This window comes from Tachysurus vachellii, chromosome 20 (assembly GCF_030014155.1).
Source record: "Tachysurus vachellii isolate PV-2020 chromosome 20, HZAU_Pvac_v1, whole genome shotgun sequence".
NCBI classification, from domain to species: Eukaryota; Metazoa; Chordata; class Actinopteri; order Siluriformes; family Bagridae; genus Tachysurus; species Tachysurus vachellii.
This window is the reverse complement of record NC_083479.1, coordinates 10,473,059-10,485,391: the sequence shown is the minus strand read 5'-3', so window position 1 is coordinate 10,485,391 and position 12,333 is coordinate 10,473,059.

Genomic DNA, 12,333 nt, shown 5'->3' with positions numbered 1-12,333 from the left:
TTAGGGTACATCTATTTAATAACTCTAGTTTAGGGTAAATCTAGTTAATAACTATAGTTTAGGGTAAATCTAGTTAATAACTGTAGTTTAGGGTAGATCTAGTTAATAACTGTAGTTTAGAGTAGAAGTAGTTAATAAATGTAGTTTAGAGTATATTTACTTAATAACTGTAGTTTAGGGTATATCTATAGGGTATATCTATACCCTAAACTAGGGGATACCTCGTAGAATCACCATCCTGCAGATGTTAAAGGACCTCCTAAACTCAGAAAGTAGCGGTGGTTGTAGAGTTTTTAGTCCAGTCCTGTTTATTATTAATGTGAACTCCAATATATCTATTTAATAACTGCAGTTTATGACATATCTATATCATTACTGAAGTTTGGGGTATATCTATTTAATAATTTAGTAAGCCATGCTCATTTGCAATTTAGTTCAAACCATGTCTGGTTAGTTGCCACAGCAAATCACACATTCTTCATATTTGATTTTGGCACAAAATTTAAGCCGAATTCCTTTCCTGAAGCAACCATATTAGCCAGGCTTGGGACGGGCACTGTACCCCTCAGTGTCAGGGTTGGTTCCCTGCCGCGGAATCGGATATTAGACCTCCTGATGTCTTTTTATTTTGTTTTTAAGACTAAATCTCCAAATCATTCTCTGAAGCCCTTTAAAAAACTTCTTGATAATTTGATAAGCAATGTAAGCTTTAGAAAATATTATTAAAATGGCACAGCGATGCACACTGAGCCAAGTATACATGTTTGTGGTCATTTCTTCGGTGGATTCTGTGGAATAAAGTGACATACATTACTGCATCTGCAGGAAACCCTGAACCCAGGCCAATGGCAGGGGTGTGCTGCTAATTCAGCATGCCTTTTTACATCCCTGCTGAGTTAATGGTTTGCAAAGCAACGTCAGAATGCAGCAGAGAATATGTCCTCATTAGCTATCCCTGATTAACTGTCAACACCTAGAGAAAGGGAAATAGAGAGAGAAAGAAAGAGCGTCGGAGAGAGAGATGACCTCCAACTCACAGGTACCAAAGACTTTAACCTCCTTCACCTTCCTTCCTTCTTCTCCTTCCCATCTCTCTGGCAGTAATTTATGAGTTAAGTGTGCGGTCTCGCTGTGGCTCACCTGTAGGTCAGTGCAATTCACAGTAGAGATAAGCAACAAATGATAGGAATACAGAGGGGCTGCTCACAGAGGCACAAACACCTTGTTGTCCTTTCTCCTCACACACAAATGTATAGGCTGTGGGTCTGATGCTTCTTCTAAAAAACATTCTTTCTCTCAGAATCAACGCTCAAAACAAAATACTAGCATGTCTATGCTTTTAGGGTTATATCTGTGTATTGTGAATTTAAAAGATATAAAAAATATATTAAATATGTAAAAACAATGCCACCATCTCCTGCATTTAATGACAAGAGAAAGAAAAAGGGAAAGACAGTGGTAGTTCTCTCTAAATATCAAACACATGTGGCTTTCATCAAAACCAGGAAAGAGTTGACCTTGCAGAGATGAAGGCATTTGGTGTGTCTTAATTAATGAGAGACTGGCTGATACAGGGATTGCACCAGGGTCAAGAAGAGTAGATAGAGAGAAGACAAAAATGAGATAGAGAGAGAGAGAGAGAGAGAGAGAGAGAGAGAGAGAGAGAGAGAGAGAGAGAGGGGTGTGAACTGATTGATTTAGAAAGAAAGAGCAAAAAAAAGGTTGATTTGGGTCTGGAGACAAGAGGGTAACACTGCATCTCTAATGACCGATCTCTATTTTCAGGTCCTGGATAATCAAATAAAACAAATAATGAAATAAGAGAAAAAAGCATGATGCACTACTGCAGGGTACCAAAATGTGGTATGCAAATGTGGCTAAACAGAGATGAATGCAGAAACAAATAGGAGGTACACCTAAGAGGGGGGAAAAATGTCATGTGAGCAACAGGTTTATGCGTTTGTGTAAGAGTGAGTGAATAGTAAGCTACAAAGCTTGCAGAGCAAACAAACACTGTGTTCATTAAGATAAACAATATTCATTAATTCATCTTTTGTAACCAGGTCTTAGTAAGAGCCAGCATTCTCAAATCCTGCTGAAAGAGCTGGTGATTTAGCAGTATTACGTAGTGCTGTAATACATGTTTCCACCCAAATAATCCAAAATACAGCTGGTTTACTCAAGAGAACAAACACATAAACATGAATCCTGGGCTCTTAAACCCCTGTATTTTTTCTGTTGGTTTTCCTTGACAAACAATTTCTGTAAGCTCTTGCCAGCATGGTCTTTTCCTATTATCTTCACATAGTCTGACTTCAAACCTGCTGTGAATGCTTACAACAGCTCTGGCTCAAGGCTTGGCACCGGTGCACTGGCTACGGCAGACTCCCTTTAGATCCTTTCATGTATCGTTTCAAAGAGTCAGAGTGTACAGAATCTCATTAAGCTTTGTGCTGCATTGACTCTCAGTGCATTTACACTACAGCCTGGCAGGAATGTAAATAGAAGATTTGCTATCAAACTAACAACTCACACACTATATGAAATGTCCAACAGGAAGCAGGATGTAGAAGAGCCTCATAGCCGACAGAGTTATGGGAGAGAATAACAGGAAGGAGCTACAGAAAGGGTCACTTGCCTGACTTGAACACTGGGTTAACATTCAAGGCATGACCACACAGAACAACACACAAATCCAGCCAGTAGTTATCATCAGGGATGTTAGAGTGTCCAGTATTATGTGCTTTGTGTGGGTTTAAGTAGTGACTTGTTACTGTATATGTTTTTATGATTGTAAAGAATTCTGAGCTGCTTTTGAATAAAGATTTGATTAAAGATCCATCAAATAATCAAAAAGCGACACTAAGATATTAAATCAAGGTGAGATATAAGATATTAAATGTTATGTTCTTTTTTTTGCAGAAATGATTATAAATATTAGTAATATGTTGTTACCATTTTAACTATTTTGTATCTGCTAGAAACGTGTTGAGATTCAAAGATGTATGACTTACAATCTTTACATTCCTGAATAAATACAGTGCTAAAGCAATACTTTTTTTTTTTTGCTATACTCTGAAGACATTTAGATTTGAGATCAAAAGATGAATATGAGATAATAGATCAGAATTTCAGCTTTAATTTCCTGAAATTTATATCTATACATGTTAAACAACGTAATGATTAGAGATTCATGTGCCTAGTTTAAAATCCTCCATCTTTTCCCCCTGATTAAGTCACTTGCTGAGTGTGTTAGTCTGTTTTCTTGAAGCATGATGAAACTCCATCCAATTAGATTGCATGCATTTTTTTGTAAATTGGCAGACAGAAAAGTGTGGCCTTCCGTTTTACTGTTGATCAGTAGTTTGCATCTTGTGATTTGGTATCTGTATTTCTTCTTTTCAAGTCTTCTTCAAGTGGTGGATTGTGACACCTTTACCCTTGGAGACTGTTTGTGATGTCACTGACATCATTAACTGGTTTTAGGGGTTTTCTTTATAACAAACTCTTACAGTGTTTCTGTCATCAGCATGGGATTTCTTTCTTTTTCAAGACGTTGTTGTATGCCCAATTCTTGTGTAATGGCTATGATTGATTTTTTTTCTACTGCCTCTTTTTCTCAGCTTCAAAATTGCTTGTATTTTAAGACCAAATGCAGTGTTCACAGGTGAAACCCAGGACTCAAAGTATTGATATTGCACTTAAAAAATGGTGGGTTCAAACAAAAGGTGCCATGTTTTAAAATGTTTGACATAGTTTGGTACAGCTTAAAAGACTGATTGCCTTAGTTTGCCTTTCATAATTAATATAATTCTTTAAAAAATGTTGTTATTGTAGACTCAGTCTTTCTGACCCTTCTGATTATTTCCTCTCTCTCTCTCTCTCTCTCTCTCTCTCTCTCTCTCTCTCTCTCTCTCTCTCTCTCTCTCTCATTAACCATGCTGGCAGGCGATGGTGATGCACTGGATCAGTTCCAGTAAAGAACCAATGCAACCCAGGGCTCTGCTCCAGCTTTCAGTGGATCTTTTTGATTTGGGTTTTCTCCCTGTGGGCAGCAAAGTGCTGAACCTAAGCTTCTGTGTTCTGACTGAGTCAGTCTTTCTCTTACTTTCTCTCTCTAATTTGCTCCACCTCCTTTCTTTTCTCTTGCTTTCTATCTCAGGGGCTACAGTAAGAGAGCTTTTGCCAAAGCAGCACTCTTTTTCAAAGGCACTGTTTGTGCCACTAAAACAAGACCACGCTTTTATCGCATTATCATTCCGTATTGTTGAATACTGCAAATAGCCATTAGGAGTCTGTATTTTCTATCAGTTTGCTGAATCCTTAAAACACTTCTCCTCTACAGCCATTCAATCAGCACATAAACAGGTGGTGTAACCAGAGACTAAATTCTAATGGCTGGGTACAATTGTGGTGATTTCATGAATATTTCAGAATGGGCATATCTACTGTGAGAGCTCAAGTTAGCCCTGTGTGTATGTGAGGGAAAAGATTTCCTTTGTTACTCTTTATGGCCTTTGGGGACCAGGAAGGAAATCAGGATGGAGATTAAGTCTGTATTGGCCTTGAGGTAGAACCTTCACTCTGCCTACCTGAATTATGCTAGCTTGCTATTTCACAAACTCGCATTTTCTTGAACTGTCTGTGGCAGCTCATTTGTGGGAACCCAACATACATATCTGTTCAAGAAATGCTAATCTTGATAAAATCCTCATTTTCCACTCCATAGTGAACATAGTAGTCAAAAGTGAATTGAAATAATAATTGGATCTTTCAAGTGACCAATAATTTAAAAATATGTGACTATGTGACAGATATAAGACATTGATTTGGTCACCTTGTACCTGCATGTTCCCTGCCCCATATGGATCCAAGCAGTTTTTAGTGGTCAAAAATATGGACCACTATAATAACCTGAAATATAGACAGGGGAGTTTATGACAGGGTTGCCAGGATCAAGGTTTTTAATGCCAAAGTGGACTAGTCGGAGGCTGCCAATATCTTGTTAAAGTACAAAGAATTGGGATTAAATGTAATGCATTTCCACAAGCAAAGACAAATTTTAAGTGCAGACGTTGTGTTTATGATGGACACAACCATCCATGTCTTGTGTATAATATGTTGCAAAGAGAAAAGAGATTGGTAAGGAAAGGAGCATTTTGGTGTGGATGATGTTTGTGCATGAAAAATACATGTGCACCTGAATTCCCCTGTTCCCTACGCAAAGAAAAAGAAAAAGAAGAAAATTTGTGTCTGCAGTTTACAATGGATAAATCTTCTGGGTTTGTTTCAGCTGTCATTTTACTGGAAATTTTGTTGGGACCTGGCAACCCTGAATAATAATTATTGTTCTGCTCTTAATTTTTTTTGTCTGTGCGATAGGAAGCACATCTGCTCTAAAGGCAACAGTTCAACAAATGATGTCTGTTCAAACCGATTGTCCACTATTGTCAACACTCAACTGCTTATTCACTTAATAGCAGCATATAAATATGAATCTACTGTAATAGCCTCTTAACTTAATTTTGATTGAGGCTGCACTGTTATTAATGTCATCCTGCCCCACAAGAATCTGTGGTTGTGAACTGCTGCTGTGAGCAGTCCAAATTTTTCACAGTGAATTCTCCTTTACACACAGCAGCCATCAGAAAGCTGTTTTCTGTGATGTATTCCTGTAGATCAGAATGTGTTATGAGGGACAGGCAGAGAGAGAGAAAAGATGAGTACAAAATAAGCAATCAACACAGAGCTTATTCCCCAATCTCATGCTGGCTCTGTTTTCTCCTTTGCCTTCACTCTCAGTGCACCCTATTGATTCTACAGTGTCTTAGTTCCTATAGTGAATCTTCCATACCTGCTGATCTGCACCCTACTCCCCTTCCCAATTCAATTCCCTGCACAACTGCAAGGAGTATTTGTACTCTAATGGATTATTTTACAAATAAGTTTCGGCTTGTGCTGTATTATCGCTTGTTTAATATTTCAGGGCTGTGCCCACCCCAATGCTGTTTTCTGTATTGATTTATTTGCCAAACCGATACAATGCTCCATAGAGGGAGACAATATATTATAGAATTTAATACCTTTCAAGCTCCTCATTTCATATGAGACTTTCATTTCGTAAGACTAGCGGATCCATCATGAGCCAGCTTTCCATATGGGAGATTCCTGAGATAGCATTGCTATCAAGAGACAGAAGGGGCATGGAGGGGGATAAGGCACTGCCAATGAAGCAGGAGGGATAGATAAGGGCAAAAAACAAAAAGAGAGGAATAGCGAAGAGAATAGGGAGGAGAGAGAACCATGCACAGGAAATTATGTCATTTATCTTCTACTGTAAACATGCCAACAAACAAGCAAACAGCTTCAGGAAGTCAGAGGCATCACTTCCTATTCCTGCTCCATATAAACCTGGGCTTGTAAAAGTGAAACTCGCACAGTACAACATCCTGTCCTGGCCTGAGGTGCACCGCCTGGGTGCTGATAACGGAGCCTGAAGGCCATCGGTCACCCAGAACTGCACTGTACATCCTGCATCCTGTTTCCATCCATGTGTAAGACTCATCACAGCTGAACAAGACAGATGCTTCGAAGTAGCAAAAACAAGAACCACTGGATATACTCAATGATGTAGTGGTGCAATGCGGCTCTTAATTAATAGCAAACTACTGTAAATTGCTCAACAACTACTGAAATATAAATAGGAAAGTTATTTAATGAAAAACTTGAGAAATGTACAGTTTGTAAATAAATTCTTGCAAATGATTTATCCTTCAAAACCTAGTTGTGTGATACTGCATCTTTAAATATCTTCATAGACATTTTGCAGCAAAAAACCAATTTGTGATTACTCATATCACACATCCATATTAACTCAGTCAACATGATATAAAAAGCAATTCTCAGCACAACATAGAAATATTTGCATATTGCACATGCATATTAAGTTAGACATACATACAAATCCCACAGCTGAAAATTGTTATGGCTTAGAGTCTGATAAACACAATTTGTGGCCATTTTCAAACTCTTCTCATCTTCTGCCCTTCATAGAGATTTAAGATTTCTGGTGATTGATTTGTGCAATAAAGTATCAGCAGGTAATCCAGTTTGGAAAAGATATAAATGTTCACTAGCATCTTCAAGTAGTGCTCCTTGATATCCTATATAGGGTTGTATAAGTGATAATGAAGAAATAAAGCATTTGTTTTAGAGTCTTAACCTTTATGCCTTATATCAGCTACTGTATATGGTATAAAATAATCAGGGTTTTTTAACCCTGTGTGTATCTAGTACAACAAGTGACATTCAGTCCCTGTCATTGAAGATGTTGTCAAAAATGAAGTCTTTGGTTTATTGTTTCTGTGCCAGCTTCAGCTGCTCTGACTACATTGTATGGCATCAAACAGAGAAACTAAATTATTCACTATAAAAGATTTCAAATATTCAAAAATTCATGTTATTCTGAATAATAAAATCTCTTCATAAAAGCATTCGTAAAACAAAAAGCCGTGAGCAAATATGCACAAGGCAAGACCTTGTTGGTTATTAAAGAGCTTGCAGTCAGCATAAAAACAATGGAAGACAAATGTAATTAAAGTATTTTTGTCTTACACTAATTATATTTTCTTTTGTGGTTTTAAGTCATCCAGGGTTACACCAATTTAAAAGTGAAATTGCAACCATTTGAAATGCAAGGATAAAAGGCATTAAACCTATTTATTTATTTGTTTATTTATTTATTTATTTATTTATTTATTTATTTATTAACAAAATAGTAACAACTAAATTCTGCTATGACATGCAGCTCATGTTATTTGAGAAGAACACAGCAAGCATCATGTATAACTGTCTTTAGGTCTTTTAAACAGTAAAGGAAGCATAGAAACACATAGAAAATCAAGCTAGATGTCTAAGAATTATCTTTTAAGGTGATTTTCCAGATGTATTGAAATAAAAAAAAGTGGCAGAAGCTTTTAATTTCTTCATATAGATTACTATATCTTACTATGCTATACTATGTTGCTTGTCAACTTATGCTAATTAGGCAATTTACACCTCAACCAATCTGCTTACATACTGTACATACACATACTGTACATACACATACTGTAGATACACAATAGTGAATAGTGAACATTAAAACGCACCTAAGAGTGATTCTATAGGAAATAATACTCAGTTCCTCCACTGCTTCCTCTCCCACGCTTCCTATATCCCGGACATAAACAAGTATCAGACTATAGATCATACATAATATCAAACCTTCACACAGAGAAGAATAGACAAATTAATTTCTAATCTCAAACACACACTTACTCATCGATCAAACTGGCAATACCATATTACAAGGTGCACAACTGTGGATGAGCAAAGCATACAGTAAACTATCATTACAATCATCTCTGCTGAAGCCTTGAACTGCTCCACTCACTAAGACACAGTTCAGGCTGGGAAATGGATCTACAACATGGCTGCTAACCTGATCACACAAAAAAAAGGAGCTGTGAATGTAGTTTTTTAAATAATGAACTCTGAATTCAACACATACTGTATTCGGATTTGCCGACTTAAATTGGGTGCAAAGCACGCATCAGTAGACAGAGGAAAATGTATTTATATTCAGAGTAGTGTGAAGTGATTGCTTCTGAAGCTTTCATACTCGCAAATTACATTTCCTGTTTATTTCACTCCAGTTACTGAATAACGAGGAATTAATTGATTTTCTTGGTTTAGATTATTACAATTATACTTGTTTAGTTTTATTTGCATCAAACCTTTAATACAATCTTTAATACAAGTATTTGCCTTTAAAATAAAAACAAGTACATGATTGTAGAAAATGCTGACTGATTTTTGGATGAAAAAATTGTCCAGCATATAAAATAGGACTTATTAACACAGTAATGTGCATTCACTCATCTTTAGTAAGTGATTTATCCTGGCAGGTTTGTGGTAGATCTGGAGCATGTCATGGGGAACTTCCACACAATCATACACACCTAGGGGCAATTTAGAGCCACCGGTTCACCAGCATGTTTTAGTAATAGCTCAGTGGTTAAAGCTGTTGGACTACTGATCAGAAGGTTGTGGGTTTGAATCAGCGGGCCTCCAATCTGTCTTTCCTGGGTTACTGAGTAAGTTCCTTAACCCTCAAATATGTCACTCTGGATAAGGTTGTTTGCCATAAATGTGAATGTCTCTCATCAACAAGGTGTTCCTGTTTGTAGAACTGCAGCTCACTCTATGCTATTTCCTTATTGCACTATTACTAGACATTGTTTTGTGTGAAAATCCTACTAGATCAGCGGTTATAGAAATACTCACACCAGCACATCTGGCACTAACAATCATGACATGGCCAAAATCATTGAGATTGCATTTTTTCCCCATTCTGGTGGTTAATGTGAACATTAACATGCTGTCCCATATCTACATGATTTTATCCATTACTTTGTGGCCTTGTGATTGGCTGAGTGGATACTGAATGGCTGGATAGGTATTCCTAATAAAGTGCATAGTGAGTGTATATTTTTTGTTCTTTAACAAGTTCCAAACATTTGCTAACATAATCACTGTTTTCCACATAAACCCCAAACTTATAAAACCATAGTTTTTAAAACCATAGTATTGTCATGCACCATCTACCACAGCTACTGACCTTTTGATTTAATATCCTTGTATATCCTTGTGTATTGAACTACAGAGGCACAGAATATTGTGTGAATGTGTGTGCAGGGGAGAGACAGGAAGAAGATTTGAATAGTGATTGGAGTGAAGTAGTATGTTACAAAATTTTTCCTGTCTATGAAACTCTGCAAGAGCCCTAGACCATGAAAAATTAAGCTATTAAAATTAAGCTATTAGCATGAAATCTTAACGACTTGTTACACAGTGTTTAAAGGTTATGTGAATTGGTTTCTATGTGTTTTAAAGGTTGTGGTTTATGTATGCACAAGCACACACTCACATTACACACACACACACACACACGGAGACCCAGGGGAAACCTGATCTCAGGATCAATAACTGGTGGGGAGTAATCAATAGGATCCAATGAGGGTGTGCAGGAAAAAAAACACTGCGCTAATAGAGAATTCAGTAGGTCATAGACTCATTAGCAAACACAGGAAAGAAAAATAAATAATCTTCCTCAGAATAAGAAATAATATGGGCACTACCAGATTGTTAATGACCATTACGCTTAAACCTTACGCTTTAACAATTAGTGGATCACAGAACTGAAAGCCCCATGGATATTAAACCAAAAACAATCCTTTTCTGCTCTTAAATCTTAAATAAAGATTTCATTGTTGTATGTTTGTGTCTTAACCAATAACATGTTCACATTACATCAGTTTTCACAACTTAATTACTGCCACCCAAGTGTCTAAATAATTAACACTAAATGTTCATTAATGTGTGTGTCAGAAATGGTGGTAAGCATCATTAATCAAATATTACAATACTAATCAATTAAAAAATCATACACACAATCTCTAGTAAATAAAAAAAAAACCAACCCAGAATTTTCCATTTCATGGCCCATCTGTACAGATCTGTATACACAAAGATACAATGATGGACAATCACAAAGATGTACAATGCAAATCAATCACAATTTGGCTGGCACAGTGACAGTCCACTGAGGATTTGTGTGTGTGTGTGTGTGTGTGTGTGTGTGTGTGTGTGTGTGTGTGTGTGTGTGTGTGTGTGTGTGTGTGTGTGTGTGAGGACATATGTGTGCCAGCATATTATTAGAGGCTGTACCCCTGGACAAGCCTGATTCAAAAAACACAGGGGACCGAATCAGAACCGCCCTCTCACCTGTCAACCAAAATATATGAACACACATCCACATATACAGAGATAGATACAGAGACAGACAGATACACGCACACACACACACACACACACACACACACAGATCCCCCTCTCCTGCCACTTTCATCCAACAAAACCCCAAACCACATCCATCAGAATGTATAATAGTCTGTTGACTGGCTCCTAATTGCTCCAGTGTGCTCCTTCTGCCTTCCTTTATACCACAGTCATCTCTCACAAATTCATTCATTAGATCTGAAGATTAATGTTTTAAAGCAGTTGGGGCTTGTCTGGTGTACCATCTGAGCTTGTTCCATTCTGTTAATCTCTACAACTCTTTGTGATTTGGTCTTGATCACTACTGCAACTGTTGCTATTTTATCTGATATGCAGTTTTGTAAGTTAACCCTTTCACACTATTGCATTTTGCCTTTTTTTAAGTACCTTCATGTACATCATCATATTAACCAGAATGAGATGAATCCCACTATGAACACTAATATGCGTATATTAAAATCAGAATTGTGCAAAATACCCCAACATAAAAACAACTAAAATACATGTACAATCCTAACTTATTATAGTACCAACAACTAAGGAGGATTATGACTAAGCTATAAACAGAAATAAATCTGCCTTTTCTCTCTTACTTTAAGTAAAGCAGCAACGGTCTAAAGACTTTCACTGCATCAGCAGCCAGGCCACATCTGACAGGTTTAATCTGCGTTTCATTCTCAAAAAAAAAAGAAAATGGTTATAAGGGGACATCAAACAATTTAAATCATAAGTAGGCATTTCAAAAAAAGGAGAAACACGAGTTAAAGCCTAAGATAGTAAAGCAGACTGCTGTACAGACACTGAGCACATTATTTAGCAAGTAACACTGAATACCAAGCTTAATGTAAGCTGTACATTCAGGCCTACATTGTGAATGGGATGAGAGGATTACTCCATTCTGACATTTGCCTCTGACTCTCACCAAGGATGTGCTGAAGCCAAATCAATCATCCTAATGCACAATAACCCGGGTGACAGAAATACACAATTGTCTTACTTATCACACATGAAACAGAACCACTAATTGAGTTGAGTCGAACATAAGCTTGGTTTCTGTGATTAAGCTTTAGGAGGATATACACAGCTGTGAAACTGAGAGGAAAACATGTCCAGGGCATTTAATCATTTAATTAGCAAGCTGATAATGACTGACTATAAATACAACAATAATTAGCATGGAACTATGTTTACAAATATGTTGTTTATTGATTAAACAATAAAATGTGTAGCTGTTGTGAAAGCCTACATATCAAACACCAACACTTGAAACAATCATTTCTTGGTGTGATGGTTACAGCATGCCAGGTCATGGTAGCAAGCAGGAAATTCAATAAGGCAATATGTGCTTTAATTAATATAATATAATATAATATAATATAATATAATATAATATAATATAATATAATATAATATAATATAATATAATATAATATAATATAATATTAACAAAAA